This window comes from Lissotriton vulgaris, chromosome 8 (genome assembly GCF_964263255.1).
Source record: "Lissotriton vulgaris chromosome 8, aLisVul1.2, whole genome shotgun sequence".
Lineage (NCBI taxonomy): Eukaryota > Metazoa > Chordata > Amphibia > Caudata > Salamandridae > Lissotriton > Lissotriton vulgaris.
Window position 1 is genome coordinate 1,466,952,276 of NC_141696.1, and position 23,516 is coordinate 1,466,975,791.

At 46.4% G+C, this 23,516-nt stretch overlaps 1 pseudogene; it reads left to right on the top strand.

The window, feature by feature from the left end:
• Window positions 1–318: 318 nt before the first annotated feature.
• Window positions 319–23,218, top strand: LOC147698935 (uncharacterized; annotated as a pseudogene).
• Window positions 23,219–23,516: the final 298 nt, after the last annotated feature.

The following is a 23,516-nucleotide window of genomic DNA, read 5'->3' on the forward strand; positions in this document are numbered from 1 at the left end:
TGTCAGATGGAGGGATGGTATAGATACTAGAGAATGTGGTGTGTGCAAGTTTAAGGTAAATATGAGAAGGGAGAGGAAAAGTGTTAGTGTGGCAATAAAATTGGCAAAGATAGAGGTGAGTGCGGGAATTTAGAGGTATAGGTTAGAGAATGAGAAAATCTGAGTTGGAGGTAAGCAGCAAAGTGGAAGAGATAGAGTGACCTAATGGGAGACTGAGGTGCAAAAAAACACAGGAGAAATAGACCAGAGGGAGAAGTTGTCAGAACAAGTAGGGGGAAGTGTGGAGGGTCATGACAGCAGCATGAAAATGAGGGACATATGCTTGTGTTTGAAGAGGAACCTCAAAGAAATGCATTAAAGCAGAGGAAAGAAGTGGAATTAAGAGAACTGGGAGAGATAAGAGACCAGAAAGGGGTGGGCATGGAAATTGGGAATGATAGAAATATGAGTGACAAAGGTAAATGACAGGAGTGCTAGTGGGAAGAAGGCCAAAATATGCTGGAGTAGGCTAGCAGTGCCGGAGGAGTAAGAGATTGAGTGTACTGTTCAAAGTAGAGACAGTGTTGAAAGAATGAGGGCTAAAGATAAGAGGCTGTCTGGGAAAGATTGATTGAGAAAAGTGAGAGATTAAAATGACTGGTAACATGGTCCATTGGTGCATTGCAAATGGAATTTTCAATAGCATAAAGGCACCACTTTTGGTCACTACTAACTTTGAAATGCTGTTAGTCCTATGACTGCCCTTAATCTCACCAAAAACTGCTTTAATATACCCTAATGTCTTTCTGACTGCAGAACATTTTGATCGCCTTGAAGCCATTCTTATCAGTGAAAACCCTGTCATAGCTTTGAGGTAGGTTATGAGGGTGAGGTACTGTAAACAAGCGTGTGGTAGTAGAGCGATCGAATAAGGGAGCACCCTTGCTGTACATTGCAGGGAGCCCCCTAAGGTTTTGTTACACCAATGGCTGGAAGAGATATTAAATGGTAGACCACCACCATATCAACCAGGTTCTATATGGACTACTCCAAATGATCCACCAATAGAGGATAGATTTAATAAAACCCCAAATCAATTTTCAACTTTTAGAGACCTTCCAGAAAGATTAGTAATGAGATATGATTCAAACACACCAGTGATAGAAACTAGACTTACTGGTACTCCTAAGCAAAATGATGAAATTCGAAGAAGTGTAGCAAGAGTAGAAAGACAAATTAAAGAAAATCCAAGTACTTCTGAATATATATGTTCTACAAATGAATTAACCCAAAAGATACAGGAACTTACTAAAAATATAGAAGCCGTAACAGTCCCAGTGACAATAGGTCCTGTAATCCAGTGTTTGAAAATCAGAAAATAAAAGAACCAACTTTGACGATTCAAAGAGCTTACAAAAAGTAAGACAATACCGCCTGATTTAACTTTTAATCAGAGCTTGCCGTATAAATTTCCAACCGGAGCAGAATCTGACGCTGCGATACCCAAAAGAAGTGTAGAGAAGATAGATTTAACACAAACCACAGTAGGACCATCGGAACAAGACTTAAGTGATTGGCTTAAAGCTCTGAAAGTAAAAGATCATGGCCCTCATTTATGAAAAGTGACGCATCCTTGCGCAGGCGCAGGGATGCGTCACAATTCCATACGACGATCTGCGTCAGAATTTTGCGACGCGGATGCGTCAGATTAATGCAATGGCGCATCATGTGGCAAGTGATGCCGAAAGTCAGAAAAAAGCGACGCAGACGCTGCCGTCCTGACGCACCGGAAAGTCACGCAAGTGCTGGAAAAGCACCCTAAGTCACAATCGCGGTACTGACGCAAGTGTACACGTCGCTGCGCCACTTTCACGTTTCGTCAGATTCCGGAAAACGCTAAAAATACACGCATCCATCTCCTAATTCTCCCGCAAATCGAAAAAATTGCTACCATGGAGCGTGAAGGACACAGCAGCAGTCAAGGGAACCTTCCACATGGCAGCCATGATGCCAAGCCTGAAACACAGGGAGAAACACATGGAAAGAGGAAAAGGAAAATTAATTTCAGTGCGACATACTCATCAATGAGGTGACAGACCACCAGAGACAGCTTTTTGCAAGTTCCAAGTTGCCATTATCAAAAAAAGAGGCCATTTGGCAGTCCATATTGACAAAGGTCAACTGTGTGGCCCAATCTAAGAGGACAGTCATTGACATTAAGAAACGCTGGAATGACATAAAGCGCAGGACAAAAGAAAAAATGGCAAAAAAATGCAAAGAAGCAACAGTGACAGGAGGAGGCAGCCCATCACAGCAGGAAGAGCTGGATGACCTTGAGGAGCGGGTTGCGGCGGTCATCCCAGACGAGTTGGTGGTAGGAATTCCAGGACAGGACAGTGCAGAGCATGAGGAACCGCAAGACACACAGGGTAAGTCCCTACAAGGGGAAATGTGCAAAGAAGGTAATGTTGTGCAGTGCATAAACTAAGGTGGCTGGCTCAATTACTGACGTGTTGTGGAAAGAGAAGTCATGCAATGTCATGAACTGTGAAGTGTCTTGAAAAAGTATTGTACCAGGGACATGCAGATGTCACATTTGGTAAACACCTACCCCTGTCAAAGTAATAACATATTTCAAAAGTGAAGTCCCAGCCCACTGCTACACCTGACAAGTGCCACACGCAGGTGCAAATATACAACTACCCTCATGAAATACCAATCACACAACATCCTGCAACAGACCGAGTTTAACACTTGTATAACCTGGACTGCCACCACTGTGCTGGCAGGATGTTATTTTGATCATATAGTGGTGGCACAATGTACCACACCCACAATAATAGGCCACAGACAGCCATGTTACATAGTACAACATATCATGTCATTGCATCATTCCCACATTAAAGTGTGAGAAAGCGCAATTGCAGGGCTGTTGCTGGGTGTTTACCCAGAAACATCCATGTCCAATTGACAATGTCCAATAGCAAAGTCAAACTGTAACTATTATGCTGTGCCACAAAGATATGCATCCTTAGGGTCTGTGTAAGGCATGCACAACCTGAATAAATACGAACTGTTCCCTCTCTGATATACCCAACATATAGCTGTTGCATTCAAGTGGACACATAGAAAGAGGAAAAATCTTTTGATGACTGCATCATGCAGGAATGTGTCCCTTCCATGCACACAAACACTGATCCCCTGCACCGCTGGACCCCCTGCAACATGGTGCAAGTTTGCCTGGGTCAGCGCATGCCAAGCATTGTGCACCTATGTCGTTGTGAAGGACAGGTGACACCAATAAAGAGACCCTACTGATAGTCACTCCATGCAGGCCCAAAATCTGTCATTGTACTACTTTGTGCATGATGGTTTCAGCCACATCATCTGCATATGTAAGGGAAAGTACTCAGGAATGTTACTCAGCATGTGAAGCCCTGTGCCACATTACACAAGCATCATGCATAACGTATGCATGGTGGGTCTGCACATCCAAACAAAAATATCAGTAGTGGTGCTGTGCAATCCATCCAAATTTTGGAAATACATTAGCATCTGGCAATTGTGTCAGTACCTCACACCTGCATCATGGTAGGTATAGGGGTGAGGCAGTGCCACCGGGAGAGGCCTGCACCAAGGTTTGCTGTACTTGAATGATGCTCCTCACATGAATGCATGACTTAAGCACTGACCAGCTACAGCTGGATGAATGACGTATATAACATGAATAACAACATGTAGTGACATACAGTGAATACAGCACATCCATGTTGTCACGACCATGGGAAAACCAGAAAAACATAAGTGTACCAATGGTGTTCTTGCAGTGAAAGAACATCCAACATCAATAGTTTGCAGGAATGCGCACCATCTCACCGAAGGCCTCCATTCATGGTCTGTACCAATGCATGCACTGCAGCACACCTATATTGCAAGGGGCACAGTCCAGCTGCTAAACATCCAGCAAATATGCACCATAGTTAATTATACAAATGGATCATCAGCGAGTCTTCAGCACTGTTTGTGTAGCTTAAGTGCCAAGAATGTTAAATCACATTATCAAGCTGTAGCATACAGATGAGAGCAAATGCTCAGGAGTGATAGCAACTTGTATGTCAATGGCATTGCATGTCCCAACAAAACTATGGCAATGACATGCAAAGTAGGCGTTACGTATCCAAATAATGCTAACAAGTTAACTAACTGCACCTTGCAAGATTAGCAAGGCTGTCACAGACATGAGAGAAACAAGCAAACTCATGCAAATGCACAATAGCTCCCGGAATGTAAAGCCACAACATACATGTCCCTAAGGAAGGTGACAATTCGTGGCACAACATATATGCATGGGACTGGTACTGGACAGCGCTGCAAACAAGGTTACAGGGTTGCCCTGTGACAAAGATACACTCTACAAATGTGCAACAACAACAATATTGTGTGCATTCCTATGGCACAACCATGAAAATTGTTGCTGCAAGAAGACAGTGAGGCAACACTTCTCACCATGTCCCCCCTTGCAATAGCATGGATGTACAGTACCCACTGGACATTGCTCCATGATTCAAGTAATGACTGATCCATTACAAATCATAATGTCAGTGTATGCACAACCATGCCGCAACTCCAGCAATGCATAGTGGCAGACGATTAAATGGCACTGCCCACATACATGGCTGCCATGAGGCAGGGGGAAAGTAGGGATGCAAGTACATTCATGAGGGGTGCAGAAATGATGGTGTCATTAGAGAACCTAACAGTGCTATTTGTGTGCTGTAGTGTCACAAGTATTTAAGCATTGGTGGACTGTATTTGCACAAGGAGTGGATGAGATGTCATGCACTGCCCTTGCTCCAGCTGCAAGAGGGTGCAAGGATGGTGGTGGTGATTGCTGGTCAAGTCACATATGTCATGCATTCAATGATGGTAGTGCCAGGAGAGAATGAAGTCAGACCTGAATCAGAAGTACCTACAGCTGTAGTACAGGTACTTAACCGTGTCCTGTTCAGTGGTATGTTCAGGTCCCTTGATGCTTGTGTCTGATGTCAGTGAAGTTACCCTGGAGGTGTTGTTGGTCAGGTAACTTAACCTGCTGAGGTGGAACTGATGGATCAAGCCCTGATCTTTGGACTGGGTAAGAGTGGTCTGCTCAATTCAGACACTCTGTTCATCACCACCCCCTTTTGTGAATCGATTTTGGCCACTATAGGTGTGGCAGGGTATACTCAGACATGAGTCCCTTTCTCACTGCTCCATCAGGATTCAAGCAAGCCGGGCCGAAGACGGCTGAAATGCCAGAAACCGGTCCCCGGTAGCTTGTCTCCTTTCTGGTGAAGAATTGGCTTGGTAGTTTAGTCTGCCCTGTTCCCATGATGCACTGGGCCAGGGACAGACTGATTTGCATATAGCCAGGTTCTGAGCTGGGATGGGGCAGTGAGATAAATAACGGTGATGGATCAAGCCCTGATCTTTGGACTGGGTAAGAGAGGTCTGCTCAATTCAGACACTCTGTTCATCACCACCCCCTTTTGTGAATCGATTTTGGCCACTATAGGTGTGGCAGGGTATACTCAGACATGAGTCCCTTTCTCACTGCTCCATCAGGATTCAAGCAAGCCGGGCCGAAGACGGCTGAAATGCCAGAAACCGGTCCCCGGTAGCTTGTCTCCTTTCTGGTGAAGAATTGGCTTGGTAGTTTAGTCTGCCCTGTTCCCAGGATGCACTGGGCCAGGGACAGACTGATTTGCATATAGCCAGGTTCTGAGCTGGGATGGGGCAGTGAGATAAATAACGGTGATGGATCAAGCCCTGATCTTTGGACTGGGTAAGAGTGGTCTGCTCAATTCAGACACTCTGTTCATCACCACCCCCTTTTGTGAATCGATTTTGGCCACTATAGGTGTGGCAGGGTATACTCAGACATGAGTCCCTTTCTCACTGCTCCATCAGGATTCAAGCAAGCCGGGCCGAAGACGGCTGAAATGCAAGAAACCGGTCCCCGGTAGCTTGTCTCCTTTCTGGTGAAGAATTGGCTTGGTAGTTTAGTCTGCCCTGTTCCCATGATGCACTGGGCCAGGGACAGACTGATTTGCATATAGCCAGGTTCTGAGCTGGGATGGGGCAGTGAGATAAATAACGGTGATGGATCAAGCCCTGATCTTTGGACTGGGTAAGAGTGGTCTGCTCAATTCAGACACTCTGTTCATCACCACCCCCTTTTGTGAATCGATTTTGGCCACTATAGGTGTGGCAGGGTATACTCAGACATGAGTCCCTTTCTCACTGCTCCATCAGGATTCAAGCAAGCCGGGCCGAAGACGGCTGAAATGGCAGAAACCGGTCCCCGGTAGCTTGTCTCCTTTCTGGTGAAGAATTGGCTTGGTAGTTTAGTCTGCCCTGTTCCCATGATGCACTGGGCCAGGGACAGACTGATTTGCATATAGCCAGGTTCTGAGCTGGGATGGGGCAGTGAGATAAATAATGGTGATGGATCAAGCCCTGATCTTTGGACTGGGTAAGAGTGGTCTGCTCAATTCAGACACTCTGTTCATCACCACCCCCTTTTGTGAATCGCGGTGGAACTGGAGGTCATCGAGAGGGATGCTGTCTATGGATGTCACACACTGGGGTTCAATGAGGTCAACAATGGTGTTGGAGAATGAGGCACATGGCCTGGGTGTCCTGCACATGAGTGTGCTGCTGAGTATGGCCATGGGCCTGGTCACGATAATGTAGTTGTCGTAGTACATGGTCAACCATGGCACATTAGAGGGCCTGCTCATTCTGAGTGTACCAGTGCATGGGTTTACAAAGCCTCTTCCATGATTGTCGTGCTGCCACATGCAGGTGACACAGAAGTTGTCAGTGACAGTGATGGTGATGTCTGTAGCAGAGTTACGTCCTGGCAGGTGAGGTGGCGTACATGGTTGAAGGTGAGGAGGTTGCTGACATTGTATTGTTGCAGTGTCCAAGAGGAATAAACCTTGGTTCACAGTGTGGACCTGAGCCAGTCAAATGCAAACAGCGTAGACTATGGTTGCCGTAGTCTTTTGCGATGACCATTACAATGTATGCTGCACAATGTCAACAATGCAATGCATGTGTACCAAAATATCATCTCAAAATACCTCATTGTGACCCCAATTATGTTGTGATGTAAGTACTTCATGTGGTAATGTGTGTCAGTATGAAAAACAAATAAATTGTGACAAATCTGAAAAATATCTAAAATGTGCATTTATGTGTCAAATAATAACATTTGGTTGTGTCATGGGGTGACATACGGCTGAACTATTATTTGTATAGATGTACATCATGAGAAATAGGGGGTGAAATGTTGAGAATATTAACAAATGCTGTGTATATTTGTTTTGCCAATGAAAAATGGTGTGTGCATTACTCACTAATCTGACTCCATTGTGTGTGTCGTGGTTGTTCATAAAGGAATTTCATGCTTGAGGTCTGGGTGTGTGGTGACAAGGATAGTTTGGCCATGTACTCACTGAACTTTTAAGAGTGTAATTGAAGTCTCCGCTGTGCAACACCTACTTTACAGTTGCAACATGCCTAGTATTAAAAATTAATTCAATGGCATGTGATGACATGGCATGTTTTGGTAATATGTATGTGCCTTTTGGCACAAGAGTGGTACACCTGCTCTGCATGGGGGCACAGTGGCAAACATTGGCAATTGGGGGGGGGGACAGCTGTGAGTTAACAAATGCAGGAAATAACAATGAATGTCTTATGGGTGCAGGGATGTGTGTGTGAGTGGGTGCTGCAAAACATATAGTGGCCAATTCACAGAATGAACTTAATACTCAATCCTAAACTTACTACTATTTTGGTATTCACAGAATGCATTTACTAATTTTGGCATTCACAGAATGAACTTACTACTTTTGGTATTCACAGAAGTTAGGATTTTGTCTTCAGTTTTTCTTAAGACAGACTTAAGACAGACTTAAGACAAAATCCTAACTTCTGTGAATACCAAAAGTACTAAGTTCATTCTGTGAATGCCAAAAGTAGTAAGTGCATTCTGTCAACACCAAAATAGTAGTAAGTTTAGGATTGAGTCTTAAGTTTGTTCTGTGAATCGGGCACATATTGAGGGAAGTCTGACCTCAAAGCTGTGTCCCATTTCTCTGGAGCCTATGCAACCCTGCCTTTGTGTCTTGTAAAAGGAATTAGGCAGCCAGGCTCACTACTCTGAGTCAATCACAACGCTGTGAAGTGCTGGTGTGACTGGTAATAGGAAATGGGATAAGTCATGCAGCCACATGCTGGAGTGTCGGCCATGTTTGCCATGGAGGCTGAAATGCAGCCTGCATACCAAACATGGAAGTGGGTATTACTGCTCTGGTCATCATGGGTGGCACCTGAGCCATCTTGCCAATATGCACATGACCCACCTCATCTTAGATGTCCCCTACCCACCCTCCCATGCCATGATGACACATAGCATGATCACATCAGTCACTCATCACTCAGAGCACTGATCTCTAAGAAGCAAGAGGCACCAGCAGATACCTTGGTAAGAACTGTATAAACACCAAGACATCTGAAATGTAAAACACATACATGGACGCAATGAAGGACTACCACAAAAAAATAGTCTAAGATGATGAAAAGTCCTGCAAACTCGTCAAGGTCCTGCATGAATAAAACAACCTATGCAGCAAAGCTACAGACATCACCCTGGCACTACAGCCCTGTGATAAGTGTCCAACAAAGTTCACCATAAAGTAAAAAATTTCACTACAACTTTGCCGTACACATGAGATGCCACAGGCAGCACCACGCAACCCTCTCCCAACACAACAGCCATACTACCATCCCCACCGGGACACCAGTCACAGCTCAATGCACCCCCTCCAACATGAGATACGGCCACCTGTGGGATCACTACAGCCCTGTCCTCATCACATCAACAACAGCACCAAGATCACTCTATTCACAGCCACAGGTGACATCCGCACCCTCCGGGACCAAGAGCCGTGAGTGTGCTCTGACACAGACTAACAGCCTTATTCATGAAGGGGCCGTTTTGCGAGCCCCTAATAGCGAATCATAGCGATTCGCTATTAAGGACTCGCAAAACGGTAATCATGTAGGAATCGCATAATAAAATGCGATTCCTACTGATTCCTTATTTGCGATTAGCAAATTGCTAATCGCAAATAAGGAATAACTCGCCATTCATTCCTATGGGCCAAAAGGCCCATAGGAATGAATGGGGAGTATTCCTTATTTGCGATTAGCAATTAGCTAATCGCAAATAAGATTGCGATTTGAAGGGTGCCAGGGGTGTCCACAGGACACCCTGTAGCACCCCTCAAATGATCTGTGACACAGGTGTTGCACACACACATGTCCAAAGGACATGTGTGTGTGTAACATGCAACTCAGAAAAATGCATTTAAATGCATTTTTCTGAGTTTTCGCAATTTACCGCGAGGTCTGACCTCGCGGTAAATTGCGCCTAGAAATATTGAAATCGCAAATTGAAATAGGATGTTGAATAGCATTTAAGGAATCTCAAATAGAGATTCCTTAAATGTCATTTCCTCGCACATTTGCGACATAGCAATTAGCGATTTTTGCTTTTGGGATGCTGAATCCCAAAAGCAAAAATCGCACTTGCAAAGGGCAGGATTCTCAGAATCCGGCCCTTTGCGAGCCGATTTAGCCTTCATGAATAAGGCTGTAAGACCACACAGATTTGCTACACTACATGAAGCAGGATTCCAAGGAACAACGCTTAACTGGGTCACTCGTTTCGTTTTCGTTTCAAAAACTTTATTCGATACATAAAATGAATCATAAAAGTATTGAACATACAATTCATCATGCCTCATAGGATTAAAAGGTTCTGATTTAAAAAGCACGATTTTTCCAAAATTTTAAGAAAGACATTAGAAAGACATAATAATAATTGTATTTATTTATTTATTAAGCAACTTGTATCGCGCAAACTAAACCCGAAGGTGTCAAGGCGCCTACCATATAATAACCATAAAAGAATATACAAAACATGAATTTCAACAGGAAAAATTCTATACATGTAATACTACCCATAAGTCTTCCTAATCTTTAGTGAGATTCTAATAAAATTTAACATGGAACAGCAGATTTCTTTGGAGGATAATGATGACAGATATTCGTACCCTTCCTCATAAGTGCAAGGTTGCCTCCTCTTCAGGATTGGTTTGATAAACCGGAGTCTTGGCTCCTTATATAGGGAGCAAAAAAGAACCAGATGTAAAGTGCTTTGTCTATCCCTATTATTACAAGGGCAAGGGGGCAGCCTCTCACACCAACCCCCTTGTTTCGGGAATGCAAGCAAAAAGTGCAGAATCTCCAGCCTAAACCTTGTTAGAAGGAATCGCCATTAACAGTAAAAGTTAAATAAAACTGAGGTTGGGATTTACAGGCATAGGCAATAGCATTGTCAGTAACATTGACTATGGGCGGTGGGTTCAGTGTTTCCCAATACCTTGCTTTTATCTCCGCCTTATAGTTTCCCTCAATTCTTTCCGGATTGTCATAATATGACCCCAGTCCAATCTTTTTCAACATATTATAGACATAAGACAACCAGGGAATCTGTTTTGAGTTTTCTAAAGCCATGCAATCGGTAATAATGTCTTTGGTAAGTTGCAGGTCGTCAGATTTCCAAATTTTACCCCATAACAGTAGAGGGGACAAGCGAATTATATCAGAAACACAGGCCATACCGATTTCTTTGTGGCAGAAAATATTTGAGGAACCTTTAGGAATTGATAGGACCCTTTTTATAAACTTATTTTCCACCACCTGGATTACGGATGGTATTTTGGTCCCCCACACCCCTGCCCCATAAGTGGCTACTGATAAACATTTTGAGGTGTAAAGGGTTCTGAGGTGCATAATATGTTTTTGCCCTAGTTTACTACAGAAATGAAAAATACCCTCTATCGCCCTTGTCATGTTCTGGGCTCGAACCTTCATGACCGGTGTCCAACTTAGTTTGCTGTCAAACAGATTACCAAGGTAGTTAAAGTTTCCCACTTTTCCAATTATGCAATTGTTGACCACAAATTTCCTAATGTTTGACCCTTTAGGGCCACAAGACATCACAAAAAATTTCTCAAAATTCACCTTTAGGTCAAGATCAAGCATGAATGTATTGAAAGCATCTAGACACACTTGCATGCTATTTCCTGTCAATGTCATGAGGACAGTATCATCCGCATAAGAAAGCATGGGAATACTTTTACCATTGATTTTTGGGAAGTCACAACCCTGGTTTAATAGGTACTGTTCTAATCCATTTGTGTAAACCAGAAAAAGAAAAGGCGCCAGGATGCACCCTTGACGCACACCTTCAGTTGAAGGTATTGGTTTTGTTATTTCCCCTCCAGAACCAAATCTAATAGATACAGTTGTTACTTCATGTAACCTGCGAAGCAATGTGACTAAAGGTTCCTCAAAGCCCATATCATCCATCATCCGCCACAACTTATGTCTGCAAACAGTGTCAAAAGCACTCGTCAAGTCCATGAAGGCAAGATGGACAGAGGATTTTTTTGCCTTCATGTACTTGCCTAAAATTAGTGCCAAATTAAGGCACTGCTCGTTTGTCCCCTTTCCACGTCTAAAACCATACTGAGAGTTAACTATGAAACCTGTGGAATCTGCCCAACTTTCTAATCTCGCCAGGATTACCCTAACCAGAATCTTACATGAGGCATCTATTAAGGAAATCGGGCGGTAGCAGCGTGGGTCAGACCTATTGCCCTTCTTAAAAATCGGCACTACAGTTGCCTCCTTCCATGTACCAGGAATACGCCCAACCACAACAGCCTTGAACACATTCAGTAAGATGGGTGCCCACAGACTGACATTGGACTTAAAAAGGTCCAGGGGGACAGCATCTGGGCCTGGGGCTTTTAGTGATGCTCCTTTCCCTAAGGCTTCCTCAATCTCAATCAGTGTAAGTGAAGAGCTGAGGGTCAAAGCCGAGGGAGGTGCCACCCGGTCCCCTGTCCCTTCGGTGCTTGCCATTATTGAGATAGAATTGGGGTTAAAAATCTTAGTAAAATGTTGAACCCATTGATCAGCGGTAACCTGCACAACTATAGATTCTTTATTGTCGCTCTTGAAGAGAGGACGATTTATGACCTCCCAAAAGAGTCTACTATCTTTTAGTTCTGCAGCCTTTTCGAGATCATCCCAAGCACTGACTTTTAAGTCTTGCTTTCTTTTTGCAATAGCATCCCTGTAAGCCTTTCTGCTAGTCCTTACAAGCTCTTTGTTTCTTGGCTTTTGGCGCAGGGCTAGTTTTAACGATCGGTGTGTAGCAGAACACACAGAGTCAAACCATCTAAAGGCCCTTTGGCCTCCCTTCCCCTTGGGTTTTCTAAGGTGCTTTGCTGCATGACCACACAACTTCTCGAAGCTTTCAATAACCTGATGGGGGTCAGATCCTGGGGCTAGACATAATTCTATTTCCGTTTCACAATTAACAACAATGTCTTCCTCAAGTTTTGTCACATTTACCTTCCCCCATTTCAATGTGACACCCTGATTCTTATTGTACTTAATTGGCTGTTCCCAAATCCTTGGTGATTCTTTTGTTGGCACACACAATGACAGCATTAAGGGGTTATGATCACTTGCAGGATTTGCCACCACCTCCAACTTATCAACATACTTGAAAAAGGTACTAGATACCAAAACAAAATCAATTGTGCTCATCTCCCCCCTTGTACCCTGAAAGGTTGGTATATGCTGGGTATCTGGGGCAGACCAGGGGTCTACTATACACAAATCATTTGTGATAATAATATTATTCAAAGCATCCCCCTGAGGTGTATGTCTAAAGTGGGTCAGAGGCTGGGCATTCAAGTCCTCTAGTCCACACACATTTGAGCCTCCAAAACTGCACAAAGTACAGTTGAAGTCGCTGACCCAAATGAGAGACGATGTAGGGTGCCTGTTGCGTGCTTTACCCAATGCATCCTCCAAACTTTGGATTATTGAGATGTCATGGTCGTTGAAAATGTTATAATACCAATTAATTAATAGAACGGGATCTGGGTAGAGATGTTCTAATAACAGCCCTTGGTACCAGTTTGTCTCCACCAATTTCGAGGTTTTCAATTCCTGTAGTTTTGTAGACAATGCTGTCATTATTCCACCTTTTGCCCTCCCCGATGTAGATGGAACAGCCGGAACAGTAAATGACTGAAAACCCTCGATGTCACAAGTGGTCCTAGACCACGTCTCCTGTAAACACAGGATTCCATGAGCTTCCACAAAGACCAGCCATGCCTCATCTTCCAGTCTACTCGCTAATCCGGAAATGTTCCAGGATAGTAAGGATAATAATAATGATGGTGATGATGGCCCTTGTATTCCATGGATGCTTCCCAAAGCATCTCTTGTGGCGGAGGTGCTTTGTTCAAGCAATAATGACCTATTCCTCTCATAGCCCATGGAGATGGAGATGTTTCCCACAGGCGTGACAGGAGTCCCTGGCTGAGGAGGTCCAGTATTCGCATTGTCACATTCAAGAGTCACCAACACTGAATCATCATTGATGCGTGTCCCTAAGTCTTCATTCTTTCCCACATTCAAGATACTTGGTGCAATGCCTTCAGTCCCGGATGGTAGTCAATCTACCCCATCCATACCCATTAAAGGGTCAAAGCGATTCCTCAGTGGGATATTATTGTTATTATTTGGGAACCAACCAGGATAATCTGCGCCCTGAAACCTTGGTCTTCGTAGGCTATAAGGGACTTGTGTGAAAGGGCCCATACTTGGTGGCCCCATAAAGCGAGCTGTCTCATGCCAAGGGGTATAATAATTTTGCGGGCCTTGATTCATATTCATGTTGTGTGCCCAGCCCATGTGCTGTTTGCCATTTGTACTATAACCACGATGATAGGGATTTCGGTTTGGGGTAGTCTGGTAGAGGTTGGGATAGAAATATTCAAGACCCACACACTTAATATCCCCCACCCTACCAAACCTCGCCTTACTGCAAATGATATCCTTAACCCAGTTGTCTCTGAAATTAATCAGGATGCAATCACCCTCCAGGTCTTTTTTACTTGGCCCAACCCAGGGAACCCTCCATACACTTAAGATTTTCGTAGCAGTGTCCTCGGTTAAAGGCCTATTGGTATTTAGCCAGAATTTTGTTTTGTTTAAGAGGTCCTCGCTTTTCTCATATTTATTCTCCGGGATTAATGGAACACCTGTCAGGATTGCCATATATGGGGCAGACTCCGGGGGTATGTTTACATAAATCTGTTTACCTTGTAAGGGGGTTTTACTAGGGACCAGAGGTTTACTAGCTGGGGTTTCTTTCCCTTCAGTGTTAGGCAAGGTCGGGGCAGCTGTGTTAACCGGTGTAGTCACCGCCAAAGAGTTGCGAGACTTAGGGCCTGCTGTAGTCACCTGCTGGGTCACTCATATATTTACAACAAGGGGTGGTGAGGGACAGAGTCTCTGAATTAAGCAGAAAGCTCTCACCCAGTCAAGAGATCAGGGCTAGATCCAACACCGTTTTTTAGCTCACTGCACCATCCCAGTTTCAGAACCTGGCTGTATGCAAATTAGTCTGTTCCTGTCCCAGTGCATGATGGGAACAGGGCAAACCAAACTACAAAAGCCAATTCTTACACTGGGAAGGAAACAAGCTCCCGGGGACCGGTTTCTGGCATTACAGCCGTCTTCGGCCCGGTTTGCTTGAATCCTGATGGTGCAATGAGCAAGGGTCTCACATCTGAGAATACCCTTCCACGCTTAGGGTGGACAAAAATATTTACAACAAGGGGTGGTGAGGGACAGAGTCTCTGAATTAAGCAGAAAGCTCTCACCCAGTCAAGAGATCAGGGCTAGATCCAACACCGTTTTTTAGCTCACTGCACCATCCCAGTTTCAGAACCTGGCTGTATGCAAATTAGTCTGTTCCTGTCCCAGTGCATGATGGGAACAGGGCAAACCAAACTACAAAAGCCAATTCTTACACTGGGAAGGAAACAAGCTCCCGGGGACCGGTTTCTGGCATTACAGCCGTCTTCGCCCCGGTTTGCTTGAATCCTGATGGTGCAATGAGCAAGGGTCTCACATCTGAGAATACCCTTCCACGCTTAGGGTGGACAAAAATATTTACAACAAGGGGTGGTGAGGGACAGAGTCTCTGAATTAAGCAGAAAGCTCTCACCCAGTCAAGAGATCAGGGCTAGATCCAACACCGTTTTTTAGCTCACTGCACCATCCCAGTTTCAGAACCTGGCTGTATGCAAATTAGTCTGTTCCTGTCCCAGTGCATGATGGGAACAGGGCAAACCAAACTACAAAAGCCAATTCTTACACTGGGAAGGAAACAAGCTCCCGGGGACCGGTTTCTGGCATTACAGCCGTCTTCGGCCCGGTTTGCTTGAATCCTGATGGTGCAATGAGCAAGGGTCTCACATCTGAGAATACCCTTCCACGCTTAGGGTGGACAAAAATATTTACAACAAGGGGTGGTGAGGGACAGAGTCTCTGAATTAAGCAGAAAGCTCTCACCCAGTCAAGAGATCAGGGCTAGATCCAACACAGTTTTTTAGCTCACTGCACCATCCCAGTTTCAGAACCTGGCTGTATGCAAATTAGTCTGTTCCTGTCCCAGTGCATGATGGGAACAGGGCAAACCAAACTACAAAAGCCAATTCTTACACTGGGAAGGAAACAAGCTCCCGGGGACCGGTTTCTGGCATTACAGCCGTCTTCGGCCCGGTTTGCTTGAATCCTGATGGTGCAATGAGCAAGGGTCTCACATCTGAGAATACCCTTCCACGCTTAGGGTGGACAAAAATATTTACAACAAGGGGTGGTGAGGGACAGAGTCTCTGAATTAAGCAGAAAGCTCTCACCCAGTCAAGAGATCAGGGCTAGATCCAACACCGTTTTTTAGCTCACTGCACCATCCCAGTTTCAGAACCTGGCTGTATGCAAATTAGTCTGTTCCTGTCCCAGTGCATGATGGGAACAGGGCAAACCAAACTACAAAAGCCAATTCTTACACTGGGAAGGAAACAAGCTCCCGGGGACCGGTTTCTGGCATTACAGCCGTCTTCGGCCCGGTTTGCTTGAATCCTGATGGTGCAATGAGCAAGGGTCTCACATCTGAGAATACCCTTCCACGCTTAGGGTGGACAAAAATATTTACAACAAGGGGTGGTGAGGGACAGAGTCTCTGAATTAAGCAGAAAGCTCTCACCCAGTCAAGAGATCAGGGCTAGATCCAACACCGTTTTTTAGCTCACTGCACCATCCCAGTTTCAGAACCTGGCTGTATGCAAATTAGTCTGTTCCTGTCCCAGTGCATGATGGGAACAGGGCAAACCAAACTACAAAAGCCAATTCTTACACTGGGAAGGAAACAAGCTCCCGGGGACCGGTTTCTGGCATTACAGCCGTCTTCGGCCCGGTTTGCTTGAATCCTGATGGTGCAATGAGCAAGGGTCTCACATCTGAGAATACCCTTCCACGCTTAGGGTGGACAAAAATATTTACAACAAGGGGTGGTGAGGGACAGAGTCTCTGAATTAAGCAGAAAGCTCTCACCCAGTCAAGAGATCAGGGCTAGATCCAACACCGTTTTTTAGCTCACTGCACCATCCCAGTTTCAGAACCTGGCTGTATGCAAATTAGTCTGTTCCTGTCCCAGTGCATGATGGGAACAGGGCAAACCAAACTACAAAAGCCAATTCTTACACTGGGAAGGAAACAAGCTCCCGGGGACCGGTTTCTGGCATTACAGCCGTCTTCGGCCCGGTTTGCTTGAATCCTGATGGTGCAATGAGCAAGGGTCTCACATCTGAGAATACCCTTCCACGCTTAGGGTGGACAAAAATATTTACAACAAGGGGTGGTGAGGGACAGAGTCTCTGAATTAAGCAGAAAGCTCTCACCCAGTCAAGAGATCAGGGCTAGATCCAACACCGTTTTTTAGCTCACTGCACCATCCCAGTTTCAGAACCTGGCTGTATGCAAATTAGTCTGTTCCTGTCCCAGTGCATGATGGGAACAGGGCAAACCAAACTACAAAAGCCAATTCTTACACTGGGAAGGAAACAAGCTCCCGGGGACCGGTTTCTGGCATTACAGCCGTCTTCGGCCCGGTTTGCTTGAATCCTGATGGTGCAATGAGCAAGGGTCTCACATCTGAGAATACCCTTCCACGCTTAGGGTGGACAAAAATATTTACAACAAGGGGTGGTGAGGGACAGAGTCTCTGAATTAAGCAGAAAGCTCTCACCCAGTCAAGAGATCAGGGCTAGATCCAACACCGTTTTTTAGCTCACTGCACCATCCCAGTTTCAGAACCTGGCTGTATGCAAATTAGTCTGTTCCTGTCCCAGTGCATGATGGGAACAGGGCAAACCAAACTACAAAAGCCAATTCTTACACTGGGAAGGAAACAAGCTCCCGGGGACCGGTTTCTGGCATTACAGCCGTCTTCGGCCCGGTTTGCTTGAATCCTGATGGTGCAATGAGCAAGGGTCTCACATCTGAGAATACCCTTCCACGCTTAGGGTGGACAAAAATATTTACAACAAGGGGTGGTGAGGGACAGAGTCTCTGAATTAAGCAGAAAGCTCTCACCCAGTCAAGAGATCAGGGCTAGATCCAACACCGTTTTTTAGCTCACTGCACCATCCCAGTTTCAGAACCTGGCTGTATGCAAATTAGTCTGTTCCTGTCCCAGTGCATGATGGGAACAGGGCAAACCAAACTACAAAAGCCAATTCTTACACTGGGAAGGAAACAAGCTCCCGGGGACCGGTTTCTGGCATTACAGCCGTCTTCGGCCCGGTTTGCTTGAATCCTGATGGTGCAATGAGCAAGGGTCTCACATCTGAGAATACCCTTCCACGCTTAGGGTGGACAAAAATATTTACAACAAGGGGTGGTGAGGGACAGAGTCTCTGAATTAAGCAGAAAGCTCTCACCCAGTCAAGAGATCAGGGCTAGATCCAACACCGTTTTTTAGCTCACTGCACCATCCCAGTTTCAGAACCTGGCTGTATGCAAATTAGTCTGTTCCTGTCCCAGTGCATGATGGGAACAGGGCAAACCAAACTACAAAAGCCAATTCTTACACTGGGAAGGAAACAAGCTCCCGGGGACCGGTTTCTGGCATTACAGCCGTCTTCGGCCCGGTTTGCTTGAATCCTGATGGTGCAATGAGCAAGGGTCTCACATCTGAGAATACCCTTCCACGCTTAGGGTGGACAAAAATATTTACAACAAGGGGTGGTGAGGGACAGAGTCTCTGAATTAAGCAGAAAGCTCTCACCCAGTCAAGAGATCAGGGCTAGATCCAACACCGTTTTTTAGCTCACTGCACCATCCCAGTTTCAGAACCTGGCTGTATGCAAATTAGTCTGTTCCTGTCCCAGTGCATGATGGGAACAGGGCAAACCAAACTACAAAAGCCAATTCTTACATTCTTACTACTGACATTGTACCCCAGCAAGAGGTCCAAGGATCAGACTGACAACCTTCGTCTTTAAAATCACGTAATTCCAATGCTGAATGGAAGAGGAACCATCAATGTGTCTGACCCTTGTCAACATCAACAGGGCTGCCTCAGCGCCATTTGAAACCAAACACAGCCTCAACATTGTATCAATTGCTGATGACAGACAGCTCATACTCTCTCACACCTAAGACTAAACCAACCAAAGACTTGAAATACATTGAGGAATGCATTACGTCGCAGTCTGCATGAACCACAGCTGCATGAAAACAAAATCAGAGAATACAGAAGTCTGTGTCCTTGGAACAACTCCTTCAGCATGTAAAAACACATGTTGGATCTCCCACTCTGATGGGAAGGGGCTGCCGCTAGCGCTCAAAGAGACAGGTCTTGATGAGTCTTCTGAATACGAGTAGGTCCTGGGTCTGCCGTAGGTGGGCTGGGAGGGTGTGCAAGGTCTTGGCGGCGAGGTAGGACAAGGATCTGCTGCTGGAGGTTGGTCATAGGATGCGGTGGACAGTGGTGAGGGGGAGGCTGGTGGAGCGGACCTGGCGTGTGGGGATGTAGAAGCTGAGTCTGCTGTACAGGTAGGCTGGTCCGGCCTACTGGAGTGCATTGTGTGCCTGGGTCTGGAGCTTGAAGCTGATCCACTTGCTGATGGGGAACCAGTGTACGTCTCACATTCGGGGGATGATGTTGCTGTGGTGGGGGACGTTGACAATCAATGAGCCGTAAGTGTATTGGATGCGTTGCAGTCGTTGTAGGTGTTTGTCTGGGAATCCTGCGTACAGTGCGTTGCGGTAGTCCAGTCTGCTGCTGCTTAGGGCCTGTGTCACAGTTATTTTTGTCTGGGGTGGGGATCCACTTGTAGATCCTGCATAGCATGCGGAGGCTGTTGTAGCAGGAGGAGGAGATGGCCTTGTCCTGCTCAGACATGGAGAGGGAGGAGTACTGGATGTATTGTAAGTTGCGTGCATGGTTAGTGGGTGTTGTTGCTGTTCCCAGTGTGGTTGCCCACCAGGAGTCGTCCCAGGCTCAGGGTGTGTGTCCGAGGATGAGGACCTCTGTCAAGTCCAAGTACAGTTTCAGTTGCTGCTCCTCATCCAGTTGGTGAGGGACTTCATTCCCTCATGGAGGTTTGTTCAGGGTGTGTGTGGGTCCCTGGTGATGGAGCGGATGAGCTGGGTCTTGTTGGTGTAGGAGATGATGTAGAGGTTGTGATGGCAGCTCACTTGTGCGAGGGGGACATGTACATGTTGAACAGTGTTGGGCTGAGGGATGACCCCTGGGGTACGCCGCAGATGATGTTGATGGCATCCGATATGATGGATGGGTTTCAGACACTCTGGGCGCTCTGGGTTCTGCCGGAGAGTAAGGACGTGGTCCAGTCTAGGGCCTTCAATTGGAATCATGATTCTCGGAGGTGTGTCTTCAGAGTGTGATGGCATACCGTGTCAAAGGCGGTTGACCGGTCCAGGAGGAAGAGGGCTGCTTTCTTGGTGCTGGCTAGTTGGCGCATGATGTTGTCTGTGCCGGACATGTGGACTGTCTTACTGCTGTATGTACGTATAAATCCGGACTGGGACGGGTCAAACATGTTGGGGTCTGCCAGCTCACGGCCCAATTGCATGTCGATGATTACCTAGATGACCTTCGTTGGGAACGTGAGCAGGGAGATGGGCCGTGAGTCCTCGAGGGCCTTGGGGTGTGCCTTGTGCCTCTTGAGGAGGGCATTGCTTGTGGCTTGCTTCCATATTTCATGGAATGTTGCTGCATTGGAGAAGATGTAGATGAACTTGTGTAGTTTTGGTATGATCGCTTCCTCTGCTTCGTACAATAAGTGGTGTGGTGATGGTACTGCTGGTGTGTGTTGCGTCCTTGTTGACGTAGTACCAGGAGGTGCTGCGGTTGGTGCTGGTGGTCCTCGCCGGGGACGTGGAGTCTGGCATAGTTGGGGTGGTTGTGGTGTTGAAGCTGTCATCGATGTCATCAAACGTGCGCTGGGAGAAGATGGACAGTGAGTCGCACACTTCTTGTGAGGGTGGAATGTTGTTAACGTTTCCGCATGGGTTTCTCTGTTCAATAACAATGCTGAAGATCTCATTGCAGTCGTGTGCATTGGTATCCAGCCAGGCTCGGAAGGAGGAGCTCTTTGCCAATCTGTTGAGGTGGTGATGTATACACGTGGCGTCCTTGTGGACTGTGTGGTTGTGCGGTGTGTGTCTGTGGAGCCATGTTTACTCCATCTTCCGGCATGCGCGTTGGTAGGACTGGAGGTAGTCAGTGAACCGGGTGGCTCTGCTGCAGGCGTGGCTGTTGGAGGGTAATGTGAGTGGGGCAAAGGTGTTGGTGCAGTCCTACATGCACTGTCAGAGTTTTTTGGCACTGGCGACTGGGTTGGTGGGGTTGTAGTTTGGGCTCTGGCTGAGGGGTGTGACCAGCTGGTCTACGTTTACTTTTACCCAGCATTGGTGAGGCAGCAGTTGTCTGCGGTGGTGTGTGGTTGATTAATTGAAGGTCAAATTGATGCTGCGGTGGTCGGTTGAGTGCAGTTCAGTGGTGTGGTTGGAGGTGACGTGGGTGCCTGTTGAGAAGACGGGGTCCAGCTTGTGGCTGGCAACGTGGGTTCGGTCCCGAGTTGTCTGCAGCCGGGTCTGGTGAGGTCGTTGATCAGTATGGTGGAGTTGTTGTCGTTGTTGTCCTTGAGGTGTAAGGTCAGGTCCCACAGGATGATGTAGTGCGTGGAGGTGAGTGTGTGGGTGCTGGCGAGGTCATCGATGGAGCTGCAGAACTGAGCACAGGGCCGGGGTGCTGTAGACGAGGGTCCTCTGAGGGTGGTGTTGGGTGTCGGTGTGGATGTTTATGTGCAGGTGGTTGGCGGTGTTGATGGTGTTGTCTGCATGTGTGCCGACCTTGAGGGTGGACTTGTGGTCGATGGTGATTCATCCACCAAATCAGTCACAGCAATCCCTGCGGTTGAACTTGTAGCTGTCTGGGATGTCTATGGTGATGTTGATCGCAGAGGAGTAGTTCCACCAGGTCACGTTTAATAATCACACATCTGGGGCAGAGGTGTCAAGCATATCCCAGAGCCACATGGGCTGTTTTCGTGTGGAGTGGGTGTTGTGGATAATGCATTGGAAGTGGCTGGGTCCACTCCTTGGGGGTTTGGTGGCTCAGTTGCATGTGAAGCTGCATGTGCGGCAGGAGAAGGGTCCTGTGTGTATGTTATTGTGGTGGCCTGGAAGCAAGTGTGGTATTGGCCGGCATTGAGTGCATGGAGGGTACAGGCATAGTACTGGAGTCTGGTGTAGTGGTGTTAGTGGCCACAAGTGGTCCTGGCGCTGGGCATGGTCCAGGCGCAGATGGCTGCAGACTGGCTTGCTTAAGGTGTGCCTCTGGTGCGCAAGTTGCACAGTCGAGCAAAGTTAGGCACATATGGGGATGTGGGAGGGAGGAGCTGCTGGTAGGCGGGAGCAGCAAGTGTGCATGGGGTGGTGGAACAGTGGCACTGAAACCAAAATGGTGTGCAAACAGGGTGAAAAATAGTTGCATAGAGGCCACTAATGGGACACTTATATGGTGGTTCTGCACACCTGCCAGTGTGTACTCGGCAGCTGGGGGAAACAGGGGCACACAGGGGGAGCTGGGTGTAGGTTGAGCAACATACCAGGAGCAATCTGTATTATCCTAATATAACATCATTAGCATGAAGACACAGGAAATGGGTCACACACAAACAACACAGCCGTGATGTCTATGACAGGTGGGATGATGTGAGATGGTAAGAAATCCATTTCCCAAATCATCAGTAATTGTGGCCTGATACCTGTTGCACACATATAGAGTGCATAATGCCACTTGGACTTGCTACTGTGCTGGAATGTATCCTCAATATACACCAACAAAACAGACATCAGGACATGCACTCAAGTTGAATGTTGCAAGTGTGCAAGCACTGTCTGGCCATGTGCCATGTGATTGGAAAAACATTTTGAATCCATCAAATGAATCATGCCATGTCATTTTAGGTAACATGAGTGATGATGTGTAGCTTTAACTTTGACATGTTGACACACAACAAAGTCAAAAAGTGTAGATGACTCAAAATTGTGCATCTGTAGACCATATGTCAGACATGATCATAAACCTACATCTTTTTTCATTTCAGGGCATGGTACACCTACTCATGATCAGGAACCTATGTTTGAATCCGATGATGAGGGCGGTGACAGTGTACCAAGTGTGGACACAGGCCTCCTCCAGGACCTGTTAGAATCAATACAAACTCCCTCTCCCCGCACAAGAACGCAAAGCAGCACAGTGGGATCTCCGCTTGCCCAACATGGAAGCACTCCTACGCCACCTCCCACAACATCTCAGCCTCACCACTTGCCGAACACGCTAAATTCTTTTGAACAACGTGTTGTTGATGTACAGGGTCAGTTGGCAAAGGAAGTGCGTAAAGGGTGAGAGAGCATGGCAGGCAAACTAGAGGGAGTGCTCCGTTGCCTAACATCCAATAGTGGCAGCGCGGAAACTAGTAGCAGCAACAATGCACCACCACGTACTTTGTTTCAGGCCATGAATGACATATCTGAAGTCATGCAGCAGAGGCACAGACAAATGCCCAACACAAGTGCCAGCCTTGAAGTTGCCAACAGGCTGAGGGAAATTCAGGACATACTTAAAGAAAACAGGATGCATACCTAACCAACTTGGCTGCCTACCAACGGGATGTTACAGCAGTGCTGGAAAACCACCAAGTCATGCTCTGTGCATTTATGCATTACCTGATGGGCATGGAACATGATGCAGGTACAATCCCGCCAACATCTGCAGTCCCTGATGTGTCTATGCCTCCTATGTCGACTGCACCACTGATTACACCATCAGCTGTGACAACACATACATCTGATGAAGAAGATTCAGAAGATTGTCCAGTCCTCCGCAAAACTATGCGTTAGCATCACCTATTGTACCAGGACACTAAATATACACTATCTGGCGC